Source organism: Nicotiana tabacum, chromosome 18 (genome assembly GCF_000715075.1).
Source record: "Nicotiana tabacum cultivar K326 chromosome 18, ASM71507v2, whole genome shotgun sequence".
Lineage (NCBI taxonomy): Eukaryota > Viridiplantae > Streptophyta > Magnoliopsida > Solanales > Solanaceae > Nicotiana > Nicotiana tabacum.
This window is the reverse complement of record NC_134097.1, coordinates 53688038-53712425: the sequence shown is the minus strand read 5'-3', so window position 1 is coordinate 53712425 and position 24388 is coordinate 53688038. Positions and strand designations below refer to the sequence as shown.

Here is a 24388-nt window from a genome sequence, read left to right as displayed (position 1 = left end):
AGAAGCCTAAAGTCTAATATAGTCAAATCATATATAAGACCCACATATACGCTCGTCACCTCGCATATACGTCACTTCTCACACATTACAATTAGACAAATAAGGTCATATCCTAAGAGTTATAACTTCATAAAAATATTAGGCAAGATACTTACCTTAACAAGCCCAAATCGACCTTCCAAAATAACCTTTCCCTTAGAAATCACCTCCAACTGACTCGAATCTATCCAAATACCACTTAATAATATCAAAAAAAAAAATCTATACGAATCAATTCAAAACATAAAAGCTTACATTTTTAATCAATTCCAAAAAGTAAACAAAAATAAACCCTGGACCCACATGGTCAAAACCCCCATCAAGGGGTAGATCCTGATAGCCCATAACCCTACTGGTCCAAATATATGTTTGGTTTTCAAATCCAAGTTCAAATCATAGCTCTCAATTTTCACTTTCTTAAATTGTAGGTAAACATCCCCCAAATTCCATATTTTATGTGTTAATAATCCATATAGATTCTTGAATTAACACAAAAAATAAGTAAAAATCACTTACCCCAAAGTCTTATATGAAAATCTCCAAACAAAATCGCCCATCTCCAAGTCTAAGGTTCAAAATATGAGAGAATGAGCTAAAATCTCGAAATACCAGTTAACAACCCAGTTGCAGATGTCACATTTGAAGCATGGGCTCGCAAATGCGATCCACACAAATACAACCCTGGGCTCGCACAAGTGAACTACCCCCTGACCAACAAACATCGCAAATGCCACACAAATCCTCAAAAAACTGCGACACTACCATCAAATGCGACATACCCATCGCAAGTGCGACGGTCGCAAATGTGACACCAGCTTCGCAATTGTGAAGTTGGCCTTCCCAGACCCTCTATCGAAAATGCGAGGGTAAGTTTGCAAATGCAAACCTCGTATTTGTAAGCAGATCATCGTAATATGATGACTGCAGCAAATTCCAAACTAAGCAAATCAGTCTGAAACCAATTTAAAACTCACCCGAGCCCCTTGGATCCCATTTCAAACATCCACACAAGTATATAGACATCATACGAACTCACTCATAAGCTCAAAACATCATAATAACATCTAATATCAAAGATCAAGTATCAGAACTTAAGTGTACATCTCTAAGTTCAAGAATCTCAAAACTTCCAACCAAGTATTTGATTCATGTCTAACCAACTCGGATCACCACCAAACTTTGCACACAAGTTTCATAAAAAAAAAACTAAGCTATGTTTTGAAACTATATTTAGAGACTGATAACATCAAAGTCAACTACAGCTCAAACTTAAGAACTCTTCAATTCTCTAAATTTCCAACTTTCAGTAAATAGACTCAAAATCTTTGAGAAGCCTCCAAATCTAAATCCGAACATATGTCTAAGTTAAAAATCACCATACGAACCTATTAAAACCATCAAAATCTAAGTCCATTTACACAAAAGTCAAACCTTGGTTACCACTTTTGGCTTAAGGCTTTGAAAATGAAACTAAGTATTCCAATTCACTCTTGAATTCTGTGAAAACCAAACCACCCATCCTCGCAGGTCACAAATGATCGGGAAGTATCAAATAGGGGAATGGGGCTCAAATACTCAGAACAGCTGGTAAGGTCGTTATATTCTCCACCTCTTATACAAATGTTCGTCCTCGAACGGGTTTAGAATCATAGCTAGAATGCCAAAAGGATGGGGATATCTACTCCGCATATGATGCTCGATCTCCCAAGTTTCTTCCTCGACCGGCTAACCTCTCCACTGAACCTTCACTAACACAACCTCCTTCGATCTCAACTTTTGAACCTTCCTATCCAAAATGGCCACCGGTTCTTCTTCATAAGCTAGAGTTTCATCTAACTGCGTTGAACTGGAATCCAACACATGTGATTTATCTCCAAGATACCTCTGAAGTATAGAGAGATGGAACACTAGATGAACTCTCGATAAGTGGGGTGGCAAGGCAAGTTTGTAAGCCACCTCATCAACTCTCTCCAAAACTTCAGGATCACTAAACATTGGGCCCAACTTGTGCTTCTTCCCAAACCACATCATGCCCTTTATAGGCGAAACTCTAAGAAGAACCTTCTCACCTTACAAAAATGCCACATCGCGAACTTTCGGGTCCCTATAACTCTTTTGTCTAGAATGAGCTGTGTGAAGCCTCTCCTGAATCACCTTCACCTTCTCCAAAGAATCGCGGACCAAATCAGTCCCTAACAACCTAGCCTTACTGGCTCAAACCAACCAATTAGAGAATGACACTGCCCCCCATATAAGGACTCATACGGAGCCATTTTAATACTAGACTAGTAGATCTTGTTGTAAGAAATTTCCATTAAAGGTATAAATGGATCCCATTGGCCTCTGAAATCAATAACACATGTCCTCAACATATCCTCAAGGATCTGAATGGTCCGCTCAGACTGCCCGTCCGTCTGAGGGTGAAATGCAATGCTGAGCTCTACCCATATGCCCTACTCACTCTGAACCGCCCTCCAAAAATGCGATATAAACTGAGTGTCGCAGTCTGAAATGATAAACAGGTACACTATGCAAGCAAACAATCTCTCTGATGTTATTTGAGCCAACTTCTCTGAAATATAGGAAGTTAACCAAATTGAAATGCACTGACTTGGTCAACCAATCAACAATGACCTAAATAGAATAAAACTACCTCAAAGACCATGGAAAACCTACCACAACGTATATAGTAATGCGCTCTCACTTTCACTTTAGTATATCAATCTTCTGAAGCAAACCACCTGGTTTCTGATGCTTATACTTGACCTGTTGACAGTTAAAATACCGTGAAATGTTCCCTACAATGTCCTTCTTCATCCTTCTCCACCAATAATGCTGCTTCAAATCACGATACATCTTCGTAGCACCTAGGTGAATAGAATACAGTGAACTATGAGCCTCCTCAAGAATCAACCCTCTCATGCCATCGACATTTGGAACACAAATCCGACTCTAAAGTCGCATGACACCATCATCCCTGTTAATCACCTTCTTAGAACCACCTAGTTACAACATGTCCCTAAGTACCAACAAGTTCGAATCATCATACTAGCAATCCTTGATACACTCAAATAAGGACGACTGCCCAACAACACAAGCAAGAACTATGATAGGCTCAAAAATATCCAATCTCACAAATTATTAGCCAAGTCCTGAACATCCATATCAAAAGGCCCCTCCAAAGTTGGAATAAATGCCAAACTCCGTATGCTCTCTGCCTTTCTATTCAAGGTGTCTGCTACCATATTAGCCTTCCCCGGATATACATAATAGTGATATCATAATCCTTCAACAACTCCAACCACCTCCGCTACCTCAAATTCGAATCCTTTTGCTTAAAAAAATCTTAAAAACTCTGATGATAAGTGTAGACCTCACATGAGACGACATATAGGTAATGCCTCCAAACCTTAACCACATGCACAGTAGCTGCTAACTCCGAATCTTGGACCTGTCACGCCCCCTTTTTCCCTTGCGGGCATCCGGGTTTCGACATTCATGGGGGAACAACTCGTTTCCTTTTTGGGAATTGGATATTTGAAGAGTCGCCACATAACGGATTATGGTGCGTTAGGGCACCTAGAGTAATTAACTCGTGTAACTACTTTGCATTACCAGAGATTAGGGTAAGGTCTCGAAATAACCTTGAGGGGAAGGTGTTAGGTATCCCTCGCGATCCAAAATGGTGGGTCCCGGCTGAACTTAAACTATGTGAATTAGTCTTTTTAACAAGTAAATAGTTTTAACAAATACTTTCAAACAAAGGCAGTTTTTCACAGTCTAAACACACATACGATCATGGAAATTTTGAAGTTAAAGAGAGTTGGACAGCTTAAACACACATATATGCAAAGGAAAAAAAGAAATTTAGATAATTTAAACATATATAGAAATTGGGAAAGGGAAGTCCTAGGTTGATTATCCTACAGGATCATACCTATGCAACACCCGGTAATCACTCCTCAATAAGAGGGGCTACACGTGACATTAACGTGTAGGTCATCATATCCTTTTACTACCCATTACCCTCCTCTTAGAGGTTATATAAGCGGGTTTAATTAATGACCTCTAAGCACGCTGCTACCCGCCCCTTCCTTATGGTCCTGGAGGAATTTATGACTTCTAAATCTGGACAGTTCTAGACATCCTAAGGTTTTTAAAAGGTAAAAATCTAGGCGACAAGCAAATAACACGTAGGACAAACAGATAGGAACAAACAGTTAGAAGGTTCATATTTAGCTTTGCACGTATATAGGCAAACAAACAGCATATCTAAAACACAGATTGTAAAGAAGTTCAGAAGTCCTAAGAACATGATATCTAGATGGATACTACAGATACAAGATATGCATAAGGAATGTAGCAGAATCCTAACCAGTTTGCCTACTGGTTTTATAGCATGCTAAGCTTAAGCAGTTTAACACAATCAAACGTAGTTTCCAGTTTATATAGAGAGAGAGACTGATAACCTAAGGCTCGCCGAGGTGGGAGACTGTTTGCACAGGAGACGATTAACAACTTAAGAAATTGTTCAAACTATAAGCATGCTATCCTAGATGACACAGATTATAACATGTATTTTATTTTATTTTAAGACATGATGCTTGTGTGTGAGGTTGTTTAAACCTTTTCATAGTCAGTTATTTATTTCAATCGAAATAGACAGGGTCCAAATAGATGCAAACAGAATTCTTAAAGCAAGGTATCTAATGCATACATGGGATGACTATTTTTATTTAAAACGGGATTATTGACCTAATGGCAGGATCTCTATGTGATAGTACTTATGTCCAAATCAAAAGTTGGAATAATGGTACATGATATGCAGTATGTTGAAGCGATAAATGTGCATGCCCTAAATCAGGATGTCTAGTGCACAAGTTAGCATGGTTTGAATGCAAATAAATATAGTAGTACTAGAACATGATTTCTAACATAGATTTACTCAATGTAAGACCTAGAAGCATGTTTTCTACCTAGTTTTACCCTCAGTACCATACAACTACCCTCCCTTTTTACTAGTCACCCCAATATTTGTTACAATTAATTATTACAGACCAATGATTGAATAAATTATATAAATAAAATATAAATTAAGCTATAGAGAGCATGAAGTAGGCCTTAAGCAAATCCTGGTTTACTAGGCCTTCACTAATCTCAAATGCCCAAGATTCATTGCCACATCTGTGTCCAGGTGTGTCAGAGTTCTCTAAGGACCTCAAGGATCTCGGGCAATGCTCACACCTAGACTTTCTCAAATAAAGACTGAATGTGCAGTGTGGAAGAGCCAGCCCTGAAATGCCAGAGTTTAGAGAGATCTCAAGGACCTCTACGCAGTACACATACCAGAAGGGCATGACTTAATAACCTAAGAATAAGTGAGAGTGCTTGACATGATTTGAAAGAGTTTTGGTAAACAGTATAGAGAGGATTCTTATAGGTGAATAGATTTTCTGAAACCAGTACTAATTTGGAGGTAAAAACAGTTTGAGAAAAGTATGAAAAACACTTTTAAGTCAAACACAAATCACAGAACAACCATATTCAGAAACACTTGTCAAGCAAGTTCCACACAAGGAGAGGGGGGTTGGGGACACATAGAATACACCTTAGAGTATAGTGGAGCACATAAACAACAAGGTGCATAGAATTCTCAAGGGTTCTGCAGAACTAATAGGTCAGCTATAAGGTAGGTCATTGAGACATAGAGCAAGGATCACAGTAAAGCCACATTGAAAACATATAAACACTGGACAGAATCAACAACATAGCTAGAGTTACTTGAGGGACTAGATGACTTAGCATGAGCAAAACAGAATGGGCAAGAACTTAAATGGACAGGCTAGGCAAATATCAACAAGTAGACATGGTGTAGGCATGCTGAACAAAACAAGATTTAAACATGCTAGGTAAACAATAGACAGGCCAGCATAATTTAAACATGTTAATCACATATGGAACCAGGCAGTATAAGGCATGTTAGGTAAACAGTAGAACAACAAGTAAGTTGAGACATGCTAATCACATATTGAACAAGATGTATTGGGCATGCTAGATAGAGAGTAAACAGGAGCAGGAATGAACTCAGGACTGATGGACTAAGGAAGTAATGAAACACATAGGGTTTAGGTTGTAAAATTTAATCAGAGGCATACCAGTTGGAGAAAGAGAACACAAGATGTAAGACAGGTGTTGTGCAATTTCCAGCCTTGGCTTACAGCCGGCAAGACTAATGAAGATCACAAGTAGTAGAAAGAACAGAGAGCTTTTTAGAGTGTAAGAGTAGTGGTAAACTAATGTTCGTGTCCTTAAGAAGTTAAATAAGAGAGTTCATATAGTAGTTCAAGAGTAGAGCAAATAAACAAAGTAATCAATAATCAGCAATTAAGGGATCTCAGAATCAATCACACAAAGAGGTTCAGCATAGTCTTCCCCTTAATTGAGGGCAATTAGCCAACGGTAATGACAGGAACTAGTTAAGGCAAGAGGTTCAAATCATACTAAGTAAATAAGTGAAGAATCAGAGGCCTTATTAAGGAAATGGGTTCAAATCAAACAAAATAAAGAACTTCAGAATAAAATAGTCAAGGTTTTAATTAAGGAAAGTATCATGTAAAGAACTAGTAAATATACAGCAATCAAATAAGGCAAGAACGACTAATTAAGGTTATAAACACAGAAATAATCAAGAATCATGCACACAAATTTTTTAACAGAGCAAATCACTCAACAATTCTGGAAAGAACATATCAATTCCCATAAACAAAATAGGTTGAATAAAACTTTTAGGAACACAGAGAAATTAGATGGAAAATAATTCAAAAAACCCTAATTTGAAAACACTCAAAGAAGGAAAACAGCCATGGAAAACTTGAAAGCACGTCAACACACAGAGATTCGAATAACAGAAATCATAGAAATCGAAACCTGAAGTAGCGTAGTGTTTAAAACCGGTTAGTAGTAGAGAAGTAAAAAACCTAAAAGAATAGCCATGGAAATTTGAAAAATACTTCAGATACTCAGAGGTTCGACTAACAAACAACAAGAAAAACAAACCCTAATAGAACAAAATATTCAAAAATTGATTAATCAGTAAAGAAATAAAGGAGCCTTAAGGAAAAAGCAATGATGAACTCAAATCACTCCAGATCTACAAGGATCTGGATGGATTCAAGTCCAAATGCTAAGTTTTGAAGAAAAGAGAAAGGGTAAAGAGAATCTGGCCTTTGAATCAAAGATTTGAGCCGTGAAACTTTGATAGAAATCACTCACAGACCATAGACAGACTCTTGAAGAGTTTTAAACGAGATATGGACCAGATCTCTTCGAGGTCCTTCCACAAAACCACACAATCAAGCAACCATGGTAAATAGGAGACAAGTAGAGGCCTCGTACAGCTATGGGAATCCATAGATCGAGTAGGAATCAAGGGGATTAGGGCTGGTTTTGGGTGGCAGTGGATAGGGTTAAGTTTAGTCTCAAAGAGAATTAGAGAGGAGAGGGTTTCAGGGGCGTCGGGTGTAAGCAAATGACTAGGGTTTTGGGGTCATTGGGACTAAAAAGGAAGGTCTTAATGTGGACCGTTGATTTAAAGGATCAACGGCCACGATTTGATGAGGTTTTGGGTCGGGTAGGTGTCTCTAGGTTTGGGCTGGGTGGTTTTTGGGCCTGGTTTAATTGAATTGGGATTAGGGGGTTGAAATTGGGCTGATAATTAGGCTACATCTGAAAATAAGAGGGCCATTTATTAAATACCTATTTAATTGATAAATTAATTTTTAAAAATAACTAATAGGTAGTAAAAAATAATTTTCATACCTGGAAATATTTTAAAATAATTGCTTAATATTTTAAAAATATAAAAGGCTATTTTCTGATAAAATAATATAATAATACATGGAAAGGCTATAATTGCAAAGTAATTGCAATTGCATCTTAAAATACAAATGTGGCTATTTGTGCAATAATTGAAACTTAGTGCAAATGCAAATGATAAAATTAAGAAACAAAAATTATTATAAAACTATTTGTGATGCAATCAGTGATTGTTCTATAAATAAAATGCTGAGAGAAATTAATTAAAATATTTTTAAAATGTAGAAATTGTATGAATAATACTAATTGATGCCCAAGCATAGTTTTGAAAAATATTATGGGAAAAATTGGGTAACAACAGGACCAGATAGTTCTTCATATGGGGCTTCAACTGACGTGGCGCATCAGCAATCACCTACTATTCTGCATCCACACACACCCAAGACTAAGACGCGAAGCTTCACAATAAATTGTATACAACACCGATCCTGAGGTCAATACGAAAATTAGAGTTGTAGTATCAATCTTGAGCTTCTAGAAGCTCTCCTCACACTCGTCAGACCATTTGAATGGAGCGCCCCTCTAAGTCAACTTGGTCAATAGAGATGCAATAGATGAGAAATCCTCCACAAACCGACGATAGTACCCAGCCGAACCCATGAAACTCCTAACCTCGGTTGTGGTAGAAGGTATAGGCCAAATATAAACTACCTCAATCTTTTTCAGATATACCTTGATCTCATAGGCCAAATATGAACTCTAGATCGATGCTTCTTCTTCTTGAGAGAATATCACTGAATGCACAAGTAATGGTGTGTCTTGCACCAGGTTGTTTTATCACAAAAGATATCATAATAGATAGTGGTGTCAACTCTTGGTGTACTTCTTCTCAGTGAGAAGTGACTGCTGCAATGTCTGCATAGCCACTTCTGGGCAGTTGCGTTCCAGCTGGACTTTGTGCTTTATGTCAATACATACCAACGGACCAGGTCTTGGTTGTGTTCCTCTTCTGTAACAGTTGTCAGATGGTCACTTTCTTCTATTACGTTCCAGCTGTACACTTAATCTGTACTTCTGTCAGAGAACTTCAAAGGAGCAGGTCCCTATTGTGTTTCTCTTTATATTGAATGCGTACAGTCACTGACTTGTGCTTTTGTCAGAGAACCCTGAAAGACCAACGCATCGGCTCCCTATTATGTTCCTCCATGTGGTTATTGATCCATTTGCTGATTTTCAGGCTTCAAACAGTTCACATGAGATGTGTATCCTGTGGGACAAGGTTCTCTATCTGGTTCTTCACAACAAGTTTGTTAGATCATCAAAACATATGAAGCATAAGTTTAAGACATTGAAAACCCATCAATTTCCCCCTTTTTGATGATGACAAACTTAGGAATGGAAAGCATTTGTTTGGGTCAGATTTAACCAGATGAGATACCAGTTTCCCCTTAATCTTAGATCTCCCTCCTTGTCTGGGTCAAATTTAACCAGCTGAGATACCAGTTCCCCCTTAATCTTAGATCTCCCTCCTTATCACTTTCAGTTCCGCCAATTCCCCCTTCTTCCTTGTCATTTTTAGTTCCCCCTCAACATCATCCGTTTCTTTTCCCCCTTTTGGCATCATTAAAAAGAACAAGTGTGTCGAAGAGCACAAGCAGGTAATAAGCATAAATAAGTCTAACACAGCTAGCTCATGCCACATATGTGCACACAACATGACAGAAAAGAGAAGTCAGAGGAACACAGTGTTGTACATGCAAGGAAAGGAGAGCTATTTCATTAATGTTTACATTGGACTGAGCAAGTCAGGAGCAGTAATGGTTAAGTTCAACATGCCATCACAAAAAAACAAGTAAACACAAGTAAAACAGCAGCCACAGGATGTTGGAGCAAAAATATCGTGACACTAAGAGGATCCTAGGGAACACTAGAGGAGGGAAGCTTGGAGGAAGAGACAACAATGGTTTTGAGAACCAGGTCCAGTCTAGCATTTGCAGCCAGTTGTTCTTCAAGTAGTTGAGCCCGAAGTCTCTCATTTTCCTTTCTCAGTTGGGCAACCTCCTCATGTACATAATCAGGTCCCTTAGCTGCTTGGCTAAGCTGAGTTTCTAGAATGGCATTTCGAGCCCTCGGCCTTTGTATTTCCTTAGAGGCTACATTTTAGGCGTTTATCAGCTGAGAAATGGTCGAGATGCTTCCACCAACTTTTTCTATGCATTCACATTCTTCTAGAGTCGTCTTAGAAAAGGTTTGCTTATATGTACCCACTCTAGGATTTCCCAAGGGAACTTTATAGAATCTGAACACTTGAGTGAGGAGAAAGCCATAAGTTAACCCATGATTGCCACCCTTAAAATTTACCACCTTCTGCATGTGATCTATCATGATTGCTGGCAAGTTGATTGACACAAACTCATCAATCGCTTCCATCAGGACCAAATCTGACTTTGTGGCAATGGAACGTCTCTCAAAGCGGGGTAAGAGAACTTTATTAACCAGTTCAAAGAGAAACTGGTACTCAGGAAGCAACACCTTCTTATGGACCTGTTCCTCATGTTGAATGGCTTTCTCTTTCATGATGGCTCTCCGAAAGTTTATTCCACAGACGTCCTTAACTGAGGACATACCTTCACACGGAATTCTGAGAATCTTTCCCAATGTTAAAGCGTCGAGTACAATGTCCACTCCATTTACAAGCACACAGATGTGATCCCCCTCAACTGTGAAAAGAGATGCATAGAAGGATTGTACTGCATCCTCGTACACCAGAGGCATGCTCCCTTCAAACAAGTGTTCCCATTGTTGAAATTACACAATCTCCAGAATTTGTCTCATGCCTGCCATCTCCGAGATTGCTGGATCAAAAGTACATCCCCACAACACTTTTTGAGTTTTTAATTTCTGCTGCCACAGAACACCATCACAGTTCATGGACCTTGTTGAACCAGGTTCCTTTACAATAGTTTCCCCTTTTTGTTTGCTATACCCTTCATCAAACTTTCCTTTCCAGCTTGCCATCACCACAATATTGTTTTCAGAAACTGCTAGCTTAGTTTGACTCCGCTTAGACTTGTTGTTGTTCTTCATGAATGGCCCTTTTAGTTCCTTAACAGTTCCCTCAACTGTTATGGATTTTTGTACTAAGGAACCAGGTTCCCTGGAAGCATCCATGTCTATCCAGTTTACTGACACACTCTTGATGAAATCCTTTGGATTAATTTTCCTCTTTTTCCTTGTCTTGACACTCCTCTTACTTTTCTGCAGTGAAGATTCAAGGCTTTCTTCCTGCAGTGACTTGGTGATGGGAGATTTGGAGGAAGACTCTAACAGCTTGGAGTGAACAGGAGGTTCAGAAGTGAGTTTGCATGGAAGAGAATCAGGTTCATCAGAAGGCTTTTCTGAGGATATATCATGAGCTAAGGGCTCGAGGAGTGTTGTGGTTCTTACATCTTCTAGGAATGGAATTTCTTCCCCCTGGTATTCAGACAAGAGATATTCTCCTTCATTCATCAATCTCTCAGCAGCTATAGCCATGATGCTATGAGCTGCTTCCTTTTCTGGTGACTCCTTGAGAGTCACTGAGTCCAACATGGAAGAGTTTTGATACTGATCAGGATCATCCTCAGGGGCTTCTGACATTTGAGGAGTAAAACTTCCTGTGTGGTCTTTGATGAGATCGTAGGATTGACTAGTCATAGGATTCCCAAAATAATGGTAGATAGGATTTATCAAAAATGGGAAAACTGTAGGAGTAGAGGAGGAATCAAGAGTAGATAAGGTGGTAGAAGACGTGAAACAGTGGTGTTCACGGAATGGTTTCAGAGGTGATAGTGAAGTGGGAGCGGTATTAATGGTGAATGAGGTAATTTTTCAATCGCCATTAGATGAAAGCTTGGTAGACGAGCAAAGAGAGAAAGAGAAAGATGAAAAGAGGATCCTAGCTCTAGAAAGGGGATAAAGGTTCATGACTTGCCGTGAGAGAGAGAAAGTTTTATTGGAGGAAGGGCTAATGATGAGTGAAGAGCGAAACAGGTTCTGAATAATTCTGAAATCGGCAGAAGGTTTGTGGGGAAGTGTTACCGTGCAAAGAGGATGAAGGGATGTGACAGACAAGACATAACATTCAGACGTTTGAACAATCAAATGATGTGGCAGATGAATTAGTTTTGTAAAAATTTTGTTTGGTGAGGACATGCAGAATTTAAGCACATTACTACTAACCTGAGGTGCAGGAACCTCATTCCAGAACAAATTTTGAATAAGTTCTTAGTAGCTCTTCTCTCTTCACCTTTCACACTTGTGCCTTTAGCTTCTATGATTGACATGCATGTTTACCTGCAACAGTATTGATGTGAGCTACGCTTGGTCAGAAAACACTTTAGCTATCTTTACCTGGTTCTGTCTTACATAGCCAACTGATGGAGGATCATGTTCTTCATTTGGCCCTTATAACTCTGTCTTCACTTTTGATTGATCCAGAGTTCTCTACTCGAGGATTTGATGCAAATGTCTAGAATTTTGTCTTCTGTTTCTTCAATATGCTTGATCTTCTTCCCTTTTTTGATTTGAAGACCTTCTTCAGTTGTTGATGAAGCCATTTGAGTTCTGCTTCATTGTTTCCCAAGGGATGAGGCATGCATCATGACAAGAGAACTATTCCAAAAGTGTTTTCCTTTACCATAGAAAACCCTGCATAGAAAACATTTTCATAACCCAACAGGATTAACAAAATTGTCACCTGATGGGTAATACAGGACTAGGTCCTGAGTTCCTCTAAGGTATTTCAACTCCTTTATGGACACCCTACAAGTAGGATTCCTACGGACTTGCACTTTGGATTCTATTCAGGAGCGAAAAGAGAAAGAAAACATGTTTATCTAATTCTTAGAATAAAAGAATAATTGACTTTGATTAAAGAGGGAGATGTGGAGATTAATTTGATTTCCCACACTTTTTGTTCTGCTACTTGTGTCGTGACATGAGCTGCATCCTTGCTCCTCTCTTAGCTTCAGTGGTAAAGAGTGATGTACCAGATTCTTTGTGAGACATGGATAATGATGTTACATTGCATTTCACCAGCCCCCTTCATCTTACTTATTTTGTCATCGTTTCTTAAATGGCAAGAGGAAGTGTCTTGTTGTAGACCCCATGAGCACCCCCTATCATTTAGTGTGCCCTTTGTTGGAGACATTCTGGCCTTGTTTCGTGGATTATATTCCAGAGGAATTCCTTTTCTCATCCCTTTTCATTGAGCTTCCCTGGCTAATCCTTCATGTTGTCGAGGACATGGTATTCTTGTTTGTTCAGTTCTTTCTTTCAGCAATATCACTTTACTTTGAAGTCCTTGATTGTTGGGAAATTGTGCTTGATCCCTTATCTCCCCTCCTTCTTCCTTTTGTGAAATCATATCTGGGGACACTTGAGCTGATAAACCATGGGCCAGGTCCTGCTGAGTTAATTTATTCGGAGGTGAGAGGTTTGCATATACCAATCTTTTGTGCTGAGGTTGCGACTTTACTCATCTCATACCACCAGCTTGTGGGAATTCACACTTAGTTGGAGTGGATGTTCTTGTTTCCTTTGTCAGCTGAGACCACTTGGCGAGTTATCAAATTGGTGACTGCACTCTTTAGGCCATTCACATAACGCACATTCCAACTTGAGTGCCAAAAGAACTTATCTACCTTTCATTCACTTGATAATGTACCCTTTACTTCCTTCTTAAGGATACATTCCCTTCCTGCAGGGCTGTCAGTGAGAAGAGATTCATGTTGTTTTTAGCTGCATGCTTTACGTATCTATTGTCCATGATCCACAGCAGCCCGCTTCCTCTTACTTTTCCCTGCTCATGCAAATCAAGGGTTAAATTTAGGAATCCAAACTAGTTTGGGTCCCTTGTTACTATAAAAAGGATGAATGAGGGTTTTCCTAGTCCACGCAGGCAGCATACGCTTTTTCCAAGTGGTACCTGGTCCTTTGCTAGTAGTCACTCTCTCAGTAAACGTTTTGTTCTTCTGAGCAGACTGAACCCTGGCCTGACAATTTTCTTTAAAATGCCCATTATTTTCACATTGGGTACATAGCCAGTTATCAAGTACAGTGACATACTTGATGTGTGGGTTGTAGGGAGTTTTTTTCCCTTTGGAACCCGATGCCCTGCTTGTTCGCACTATTGTTTAGATACATACTAGTAACAACATTTGAGGACGAGGTCCACTTCAAGGATTTCTCAAGATCATTTCTTACTTTCTCCAACTCAGATTGGAGTTGTTGATTCCTCTCGAGTTCACTACAAAGACTAGTTTTTACAGCAGTTAACTCCTTTTCCAGCAAGATGTGTGACTCACTGGCTACTTCCTTCCCTTTCCCAAGACTTACATTCCTATGTTCTCTATTGAGTCCCTCAATGGTTTCCTCTAGATCAGCGCATATCACTAGAAGGTCATCTCTTTCCTCTTCAGTGGAGGCAATTTTTTCTTCTAAGGAATGTTTCTCATTGCTAAGACCTTCTATTGTTTCTTTTAGATCAACAACTACTACCATCATATTGTTTCTCTCATTCTCCACACTGGTTAATTTTTCAATTAGGGCCTCCTTCTCTAGTTCAAGATTAGCTATGGTTTCATTTAAGTCCACTACATAGACCACTAGATCATCTCTAGATTATTCGGCCTCCCCTAGTTCTTCAGTCAAGATCTCCTTATCATTTACAGTACTATAATAAGTGTCAATTAGGACATTTGATAAAGACCTTAGTTTCTTAGAGGAATAGGATTTCAGATTTCTTCGAACATCCCTGAAGTTTACCTCATCTTCTTCATCATCATCATCTGACTAAGCCATTAGCGCGAATAGTGAATCGTACTTTGTTGCTTCAGTTTCCACTGCCATCATGGAAATGTTTTCTGCATCTAATTCCCTTTCGGATTCACTTGAGAAGTCTCCCCAAGCAGCAAGAGCCTGCTTAACGATATTGTCTGCAACACTTTTTCGATTGAATCTTTTCTCTGGAACCAGGTTCCTTTTTCCGATTTTGTCAGGATTTTGCTTGTACTACACCTATTTCGCGAGAGGGCGATCTTTGATGAAATGCCCTGGCTTTCCACATCCGTGACAGAGATCATTGTTCCTTGTTTTACTTGAACTGCCCCACTTTGGTATGCCATCATTTCTTCGAACCATTTTTTGAAATCTCTTAGTAAGATAGGCCATGTCACTCTCTTAATCACATGAATCACTCATTTCAGTCTTAAGCACCAGGTTCTTTTCCTTCTTAGGCTCTCTTCTTTCACTGTCTTTCTTTCTTTTCATCTCGTATGTTTTCATATTACCAATCAACTCATCCATGGTCAGAGTCTGTAGATCTTTAGCTTCTGTGATGGCATTTACCTTACTTTCCCAAAACCCAGGTAGAACACTAAGAATTTTCCTTACAAGCTTGTTTCTGGGAATGACATCTCCAAGTAAGTGAAGCTCATTTATGATGGAGGTAAATCTGGTATGCATATCTTGTATGGACTCATCATCTTTCATCTCGAAGAGCTTGTATTCAGTGGTGAGCATGTCGATCTTGGATTGTTTGACTTGAGTGGTTCCTTCATGTGCAGCTTGTAAGGCTTCCTATATTTCTTTGGCAGTATCACAGGTTGATACTCTGTTGTACTCATCAGGTCCTATGCCACACATCAAGATCTTCTTGGCACGATAGTTCTTTTCTACAACATTTCTGTCAATGTCGTTATACTCTCTTCTCCTTTTGGGCACCAATGGTCCTGTTTCTTCAAGTTTCTTCATGGAAACATGTGGACTGATGTCCCACAGTTCTGAATCTTCAGCCATTATGAAATCATGCATCCGAGTCTTCCACCATCCATAGTATTGACCATTGAATCTATGAGGTCTATAAGTTGATTGCCCTTCTTCAAAGCTTGGTGGAGCAGCCATTTAGGATCCTTCCTAGGTGTTAGCCTGATAGGAGGAACCTGCTCTAATACCAATTGATAGCTTATATGAGTCCACCAAACTATAGAGTATCTGGTCCCATATGAGAATGATATGTAGAATGCTATAAAGGCTGAAAGAAAAGAAGGCAAGAGATATTTCTACGTGGTAAAATCCCACACAAGGGGATCAAAAAACCACGACCTACCCTTGTAGGCTTTTAACTCAACTAACTTGTAATCTACCTATTACAAACTACTTTGTAAAAACCTTATTGCAAAGACTTTAAACTAACTTGTGATGCAACCACCATAAGCCACTCTTTAACTCTCCTAGTTACAGAGGATTTAACTTATGACTATTTCTAGTCACAACATAAACTCTAAAGTTTACGAATTTTGTTTGTTCCTAAAACAGCGCTTCTAAGAAAGCAAACTAGGAATTACAATATAGAACAAGATTACAACTCAACTATGGATATACATAAGACTTCGTTTAGAAATTGATCCTTAGTGGAGTTGTCTTCTTGTTCTTGACACACCAGTGATTTCAATGTTGGATCGATGCTTCTTCTTCTTGAGAGAATATCACTGAATGCACAAGTAATGGTGTGTCTTGCACCAGGTTGTTTTATCACAAAAGATATCACAATAGATAGTGGCGTCAGCTCTTGGTGTACTTCTTCTCAGTGAGAAGTGATTGTTGCACTATCTGTGCAGTCACTTCTAGGCAGTTGCGTTCCAGCTGGACTTTGTGCTTTATGTCAGGACATACCAACAGATCAGGTCTTGGTTGTGTTCCTCTTCTATAACAGTTGTCAGATGGTCACTTTCTTCTGCTACGTTCCAGTTGTACACTTGATTTGTACTTCTGTCAGAGAACTTCAAAGGAGCAGGTCCCTGTTGTGCTTCTCTTTATATTGAATGCGTACAGTCACTGACTTGTGCTTTTGTCAGAGAACCCTGAAGGACCAATGCATCGGGTCCCTGTTGTGTTCCTCCCTGTGGTTATTGATCCATTTGCTGATTTTCAGGCTGCGAACAGTTAACATGAGATGTGTATCCTATGGGACAAGGTTCACTATCTGGTTCTTCACAACAAATTTGTTAGATCATCAAAACATAAGAAGCATAAGTTTAAGACATTGAAAACCCATCAATTTCCCCCTTTTTGATGATGACAAACTTAGGAATGGAAAGCATTTGTTTGGGTCAGATTTAACCAGATGAGATACTAGTTCCCCCTTAATCTTAGATCTCCCTCCTTGTCTGGGTCAAATTTAACCAGCTGAGATACCAGTTCCCCCTTAATCTTAGATCTCCCTCCTTGTCACTTTCAGTTCCACCAATTCCCCCTTCCTCCTTGTCATTTTTAGTTCCCCCTCAACACCATCCGCTTCTTAGTTCCCCCTCAACACCATCCGCTTCTTTTCCCCGATCTCAAGTCAATATTCAATAATACCCTGGCCCCTGAAGTTGATCAAAAAAATAATCAATTCAAGGCAATAGATACTTGTTCTTAACAGTAACCTTGTTTTGTTGCCTATAATCAATGCACATCCTCATGGAACCATCCTTATTCTTCACAAACAACATCAGTGCACCCAAGTAGAAAAAATCAGCCTGATGAATCCCTTATCCATCAACTCATGTAGTTGCTCCTTCAACTCAGCTGGAGTCATGTGATACGATAGAATTGATCTTGGCTGAGGGCCCACCAATTCAATACCAAAATTAATATCCATATCGGGTGGCACACCCAGTAGGTTTGCATGAAAGATATCTGGAAACACCTTCACTACGAGGACTGAATAAACTGTAGGAGTATCAGTACTAATATCTCTAACAAAGGCTAGGTATACCAAACACCCATTCTCAACCATCCATTGAGCCTTCAGGAGTGAAATTACCCTACTAGGTGTGTGACCAAACGAACCCCTCCATTACAGTTGGCAACCCCAACATAGCCAACATGACGGTCTTAGCATGACAATCAAGTATATCATGGTATGGAGATGGCCAATCCATACCCAAAATCCACCATATTAAGCAACAAAATATCAACCCTAGTCTCATAACTCCCAATGGTACCCACACAAGACCAAAACACACAATCTTCCACAATAGAATCACCAACAGGTATAGATACATGAACAAGGATATCAAGAGAACCATGAGGCACATTCAAATAAGGAGAAAAATATGATGACACATAAGAATACAGGGTCAAGTAATACTGAAGCATCCTTGTGGCACACTGAAGCAATAGTTATGATCATGGAATCTGAAGCAACTGCCTGTTGCCTACCCTGGAATACATAATAACGTGCATGTCCTCCACCTGACTGACCTCCACTTCTAGGACGGCCTCGAACAAACTAGGCTCCACCCCAAGATAGTTGTGTATGTAGTGTAGTTGATGGCGCCGAAATCATGGACTGAGTGTCGTGATATGGCACACTACTCAGAAGCTTGGGGTAATCTCTCTTAATATGACTCAAGTCTCCACACTTAAAGCAGCCCCTCCTCTAGTAAGATTGTTGGATCTGTGACTACTTTTGAGAACCTGAACATCTGCCCAAAAACCACTAATCAGATGGAGCACGGTATACTTTATGTTGGTAGTGCATTGAAAAATAACTGGCTGGAAGAGCACTATATGAACAATGGCTGACTAAAGAACCACGAGGAGCCTGATGGGTTGACTGAACAATACTGAAAGGGCAACCTCTACTGTGATACCCCTGGCCTCCGGATAAGGCACCACTAAAACCACCTAAACCACGGGGCCTCTTGGCGTCCCTCTCATCTTTCTCCTTCTTGAGAATACATTGTAAGCGCATTGCAATATCCACATCTTGATAAAAAATGGTAACATTCGACCTCTCATGCCATCCCATATTAGATACAAAATTTGAGACTATCAATGAACCTCGTAACGCTCTCCCTCTTAGTAGGGACCAAGAACACAGCAGATTGTGCTAGCTGCGTGACCATATCTCATACTGAGTATCGATCATGCCCTCCACGCGTAGATTCTCAAACTCACTACGCAACTCATCACTACGAGTATGTGGAATGAACTTCTCCAAGAAGAGAACTGAGAACTGAAACCATATGAGTGGTGTTGCGCCAGCTAGTTTACTCAACTCATAAGTCTGCCACCATTTTGTAATGACCTGATCGATTGTTTTGAGCATTTGCATTCGGTACGGTAGTTTGAGATCATGAGTAGCTTCATATGGTGTATTATGACTTGCATGTATTATTTTTGGTTTTCGAATGGTTCAGGATTGATTTGGAACAATGATTCTCATTTTAGAAACCTTAAGTTAGAAGAGTTGATCAAGTTTGACTTTTGTGTATTTGACCTTAGACCATAATTTTTACGGTTCCTTAGGACCAGATGGTGATTTTAGACTAAGGTGTATATCCGAATTTGTATTCAGAGGTTCCTGGTTTGATTTGGCTTGAATTGGCGAAAGCTGGATCGTTGAAGTTTTGAAAGGTTGATAGTTTGACCAAGAGTTGAATGTTGATATCGGGTTCGTATTGCGGTTCCAGGAGTTGATATATGTCTGTTATGTCATTTGGGACTTCCATGCAAAATTTGATGTCATTCCGAGTTGGTTTGGCATGGTTCGACATGAGTTTTAGAAGTTTAGAAGTTCATTAGTTCATTAGACTTGAATTGATGTGCGATTCGTAGTATTGATATTGTTTGGTCTAATTTGAGACCTTGAGTAGGTTTGTGTTATGTTTTGAGACTGATTAGTGTGATTGGACGGGATCCTATGGGCCTTAGGTGTGTTTCGAATGGGCTACAGGAGATCACCATGCTTGGGATGTTATTTTTGATGTCTGGTGCTTCCTTCTTCACGATCGCGACTAGGAGTCGTGTTCGCAGTGGTATTTTTGGTGTCTGGCAGTTTGTACTTCACGTTCGGGAAGATAGGGACGTGTTCGCAAAGCTTTGAGGAGACAGTGCATCGCGATCGAGAGATGGGTTACGCAATCGCGTAGAAGGATAGGTGGGAAGGGGGCATCAGGTATTTGTCCTACGCGTTCGCGAGTGAGGCATTGCATTCGTGTAGGGATTGTAGAGTTGGTCATCGCGTTCGCGGCCGGTGTGTCGCGTTCGCAATGAATGATTTGGAAATTGGGTGAGTTTTGTCTTTGCGATTGCGAAGGGTTCATCGCGTTCGCCTTGAGTATATCTTGGCAAACTATTTCATACTATATTTCGAGGGTTTTGTTATTTTATCACATTTTGAGTTAGATATCTTGATTTTGGACAATTTTGAAGGGAATTTTCATGATTTGGATTGGGATAAATATTTTTTACTAGGATTTATTTATATTTCATGATTCCAACTTCCATTTTAATGTTTGATTAATGATTTAAATTGGAGAAATTGGAGATTTTAGTAAAAACTTTTCTAAAATCATAAATTGATGATTTAAAGGCCGATTTGAGGTCGGAATTGGATGATTTTGGTATGAATTGAATCGTATCGGAATGGATGTTCAGAATTTGTAAGTTTTGTTGGGTTCCGAGGCGCAAGCCCCGGATTGACTTTTTGTGATGATTGTTGATTTTAGTTAAAGATCGTATCTTTGTTATCCGAAATTATTTTCTATGGCATTTATTTACGATATTAAGTTATTTTGACTAGATTCGAGCTGTACGGAGATGAATTTGCACGGGAAGAAATTTCTAATTAGTCGTATCCATACACTTGCCTTGATTAATTTATGATTTAGCGATCATTGCCTTACTTTACTCTTGTTTGATATCATGATCGGACTTATAAATATTAATTAAGCATAATGAACCGTTATGAGAAGTTGAATTATATAATTAGCCATAACCTTCTCTTATTCATGTAAATAATGATCCACATTTTATTATTAAGTCCTACTGCGCTTAGATCATATCGTCTCATACACATATGCAGGAGTTGGAGAGTTGGATATTTAAAAATGTTTAGGATTTTGGCACGAAGAACATTATGACCAAATATTGATTATCGATGGTATTATAATTGGATCGAGTTGCACACTGCAAATAACACTTAGATATGGATCCGTCCTTCCGAAATTAAGTGATTACTCATGTTATTTTAGGCTATGTGAGAGCAAGCACCTAGATGGTGCTTAGTTTGGACACTTGGCCAGTGTCAAACACATGAATTTGTGCTAAGAGATATTGAGAGTGGATTATGAGCATGCATTTGCATCCTAGACTCATATAGCTTTCACATAAATGTTGATTGACTTATATTATGATTGTAAAAAGCATTGAGAAATATGGCATTTTATTCTCTCTTGCTGGAAAAGCATGCCAAAATTCCAATTTTACTGTGCCCGTACCTTTGTTATTATTTGATGATACCATACATTATTACATGTTCTATTTAAACTTTCACTTGTTTATTGCAGTAAATGTCATTGTTGAATCATCATACCTACTTCTTCGAGACTAGACTTAGTACTTATTAAATAGCAGTAATTGTGTACTCATACCACACATATCTATATTTTTGTGCAAATTTCGAGGCAGGTACTAGTGATACACCACCAACGGTTTAAAAACTTGTCCGAAGAGTATGTGTTGAGCTACTTTACTTGATCCGACCTACAACACATGGAATTTTCCTTTCCTATTTGAAACTATCTCTCTTAGGAATGACTTATGTATCAAGTCTAAAAAGTGGATCAAGTTCTCCCATCGCCCTTTTCCCCAGTATCCTCACCCAAGTTTTTGTTTCGTTATACATGTCCTTAATCACCCTAATATATACAACAAAATTACCTTTAACCTTCAAATATCTCTAAGAGTTCAACATTAAAACAAAGTTGAAAAGGTGTAGAAACTTTTCACACTTCCTCAAGAGAAAGTAACTAAATTCAAGATTAATGAATTACTTTGCTAAGAGTAGTTAAAGTTAGACAACAACGAAGAAGTATCAAGTGAACAATTTAAACAATGGACAAGACTAGCGGTGGAATAAATAGTAAAATTTTGTTCACCAATATTTCTTTCATAACATAAAGCTTTCTCCTCCCGCCAAAAAGTCAAAAACTAAATCATAAGCTCTTTTCTAAAATAATTTTCTCATTTACAACAGGTGATAATTTAAACCCAATTGCCCTTCCAAAAGTATCATCCCTCGAGCAAACGACAACTTTATGACTCGATGTGTTGGCATATTCCCCGTGTATAACCAACCTCCCAAAAATGATTTTCAGAAGCTAAGTAGGTAGGGGTGTTCATGGTTCGATTTGGATCGATTTTTTTCCTAAAAAGAAACCAAACCAAATAAGTCAACTTTCAAATATTAGAACCAAATCAAATCAATTAAGTCGGTTTTTCTCGATTCGGTTTATGTCGATTTTTCGATTATTTGTTGGTTTTTCTTAAATATAAGACATACACTACCAAACACATATTCCTGCGACCACATTTTCAATGTAACACTATCAAATCAATTGCCCTTTAAGAAATCTATTATTTACCAAAATATATTGATGATAATTGAATCAAATAGTGATGAATAATTTAAGGTCTCAATTAAAATATGTTATTTTTTAACATAAAATGAATTCTTACACTAAACAAAAAAAAACTACCAATCAAACTAGAATGTAAAGGTAAAGAATTATTTTAAAAGTGCAAACTATTAACATTTACCATAAAATTTTTGAAATTTTGTATAACAATATACATATATATATATGTAATAATAAATTTAAAATAACTACTCATATAGTCAATTTGGTTCGATTTTTTTCTGATTAAAACCAAAACCAAACCAAATTTGATCGGTTTTTAAAATTCAAAACCAAACCAAACCAAACCAAAAAATAACGATTTTTTTAATCAGGTTTGGTTTGGTTTACGGTTTGGTTCGATTTCTCGGATTTTTATGAATAGGTATCACAGCTTTAGCAGAATAGAACATCTCAATTTTCTAAGAGAAATGAAACAGGTTCAATATCTAGAAAATTCGTACCTAGAATTAGTCCAAAACAATTAGTATTTCTTTATTCCATTAGTAATGCAATTGAGATATTTATTACAAAATTGTAGGTATTTATCAAATTTGATTTTATCCTAATGATTTTTAGCTTTAAAATAATTAAAGCTTCTTACAAAACTAAACCGAAAAATCACTAATTGTTTTCTAGTCACAATGCCTCGGATATTTTTGCGTTACACAGAAAGCTTCTATTACCAAAGCTAAAGTCATTCTTCACATGTTCCTGCACTCATAATTGCAGCGGATAGTTGAAAGCTATGAATACTTCATAAAGTTGGTATATTTTCATATCAATCTATTATCTCAAAGTCAGAAATAAGTTACGAAAAATAGGAAGAAAACAATTGAAGGGCATCAGTTCTCCAAGGTGATATAGCATCAATGAAAAGTATCAGACGCAAATTACCCATTAAAATTATGATATTCCTCATCTGCCCATAAAATCAAAGAAAAAAACTCTGGGAGTCGAGTAGTAGTAAATAGTGAAAGATAATAAGCGATCAGAACCTGTCGGGATTCACTGTTTACATCACACAAATTAGTCAGTGGATTGACAGACAATGAATTCTATCGTCAACTCGCTCTGTTTCTTTCCCATGAAAAGAGTAAAAAGGATCTCAAAAGTAACAAAAGGAAGATATAAAACTGGTTGAAAAGTGAAGAGCTCAGAAATTGGTAGAGGGTTGTGTCAATGGTACACATTTGAAATTTTCTTCGAAGCATCCAAACAGTAGATAAGAAACATGAGAACTCATTGAATTAAAACCAAAACTAAAACAAAGCAACAACTAAAAAATTAAGGAAATATAATGGGGACTCAGTTTATGGGTGGTGATATATCAGGATGGTCGGCAAGGTGGATTTACACCATTACGACGAACGAGACCAATCTGAAAAGTAGTCGTCATTGTCCTAATAACACTTTTCAATCTCAAAATAATCAAAACGAATTTAGAACGAAAACAATTTGAGAGTCATCAGATAGGAGCGAAAGACTAGAGTAGTTTTATAATCACAAATAATTTCATGTGAACTATGGTACTAGTCATCATTTGACCCCCGTTGACTACTTCAAACACAGAAGAATCAATTATTGAATTAAAAGTACAGAAAAACTTAATAAAATTTTGATAAAAGGGCAGCCTCAGAAGGAAGGCAGTAGTATAGTCGTAATCATGATTTTCTCATTAACGCAAAACAACTACATCATCATCGGCAAAAACTGAAACCAAAACTTAGATTCAGATTAAATCACCATTTAAAACCTGAGATAAAAGACAAATGAAACAAATAATTTTCTCTGAAAATTAAAGGGAAAGAATGTGAAGGATTTAAAGAAGAATAAAACGGCCTCATAGAGAAGATTAGAGTATTCAACATGAGAAAAATTCAGACATATGCTTGTCTATTAAATAAGTCTAATCATTGGCCAAACAACTAGTAAATACAATAGAAGAAAAAAAAAATAGAAGTTTGCGTTGACGCTATTTTCTTAGAAGAACAGGAAAAGATTACTAATGGAAGAGCTAAAGCAGATCGGGGGGAGGACTA

General features: G+C 38.2%; 5 non-coding genes across 5 annotated transcripts; all 5 read right to left on the bottom strand.

Moving 5' to 3' along the window:
* Nucleotides 1-23183: 23183 nt before the first annotated feature.
* On the bottom strand, nucleotides 23184-23277 carry LOC142173162 (small nucleolar RNA Z101). The gene has a single exon (XR_012702595.1). It is a non-coding gene; the product is annotated as a small nucleolar RNA Z101 (small nucleolar RNA).
* A 56-nt stretch (nucleotides 23278-23333) lies between these two features.
* LOC142173170 (small nucleolar RNA snoR14) lies at nucleotides 23334-23419 on the bottom strand. The gene has a single exon (XR_012702601.1). It is a non-coding gene; the product is annotated as a small nucleolar RNA snoR14 (small nucleolar RNA).
* Nucleotides 23420-23650: 231 nt separating this feature from the next.
* LOC142173161 (small nucleolar RNA Z43) lies at nucleotides 23651-23750 on the bottom strand. Its single transcript, XR_012702594.1, has one exon. It is a non-coding gene; the product is annotated as a small nucleolar RNA Z43 (small nucleolar RNA).
* Nucleotides 23751-23806: 56 nt separating this feature from the next.
* LOC142173160 (small nucleolar RNA snR60/Z15/Z230/Z193/J17) lies at nucleotides 23807-23898 on the bottom strand. Its single transcript, XR_012702593.1, has one exon. It is a non-coding gene; the product is annotated as a small nucleolar RNA snR60/Z15/Z230/Z193/J17 (small nucleolar RNA).
* A 79-nt stretch (nucleotides 23899-23977) lies between these two features.
* LOC142173168 (small nucleolar RNA U83) lies at nucleotides 23978-24055 on the bottom strand. The gene has a single exon (XR_012702599.1). It is a non-coding gene; the product is annotated as a small nucleolar RNA U83 (small nucleolar RNA).
* Between the last annotated feature and the right edge of the window lie 333 nt (nucleotides 24056-24388).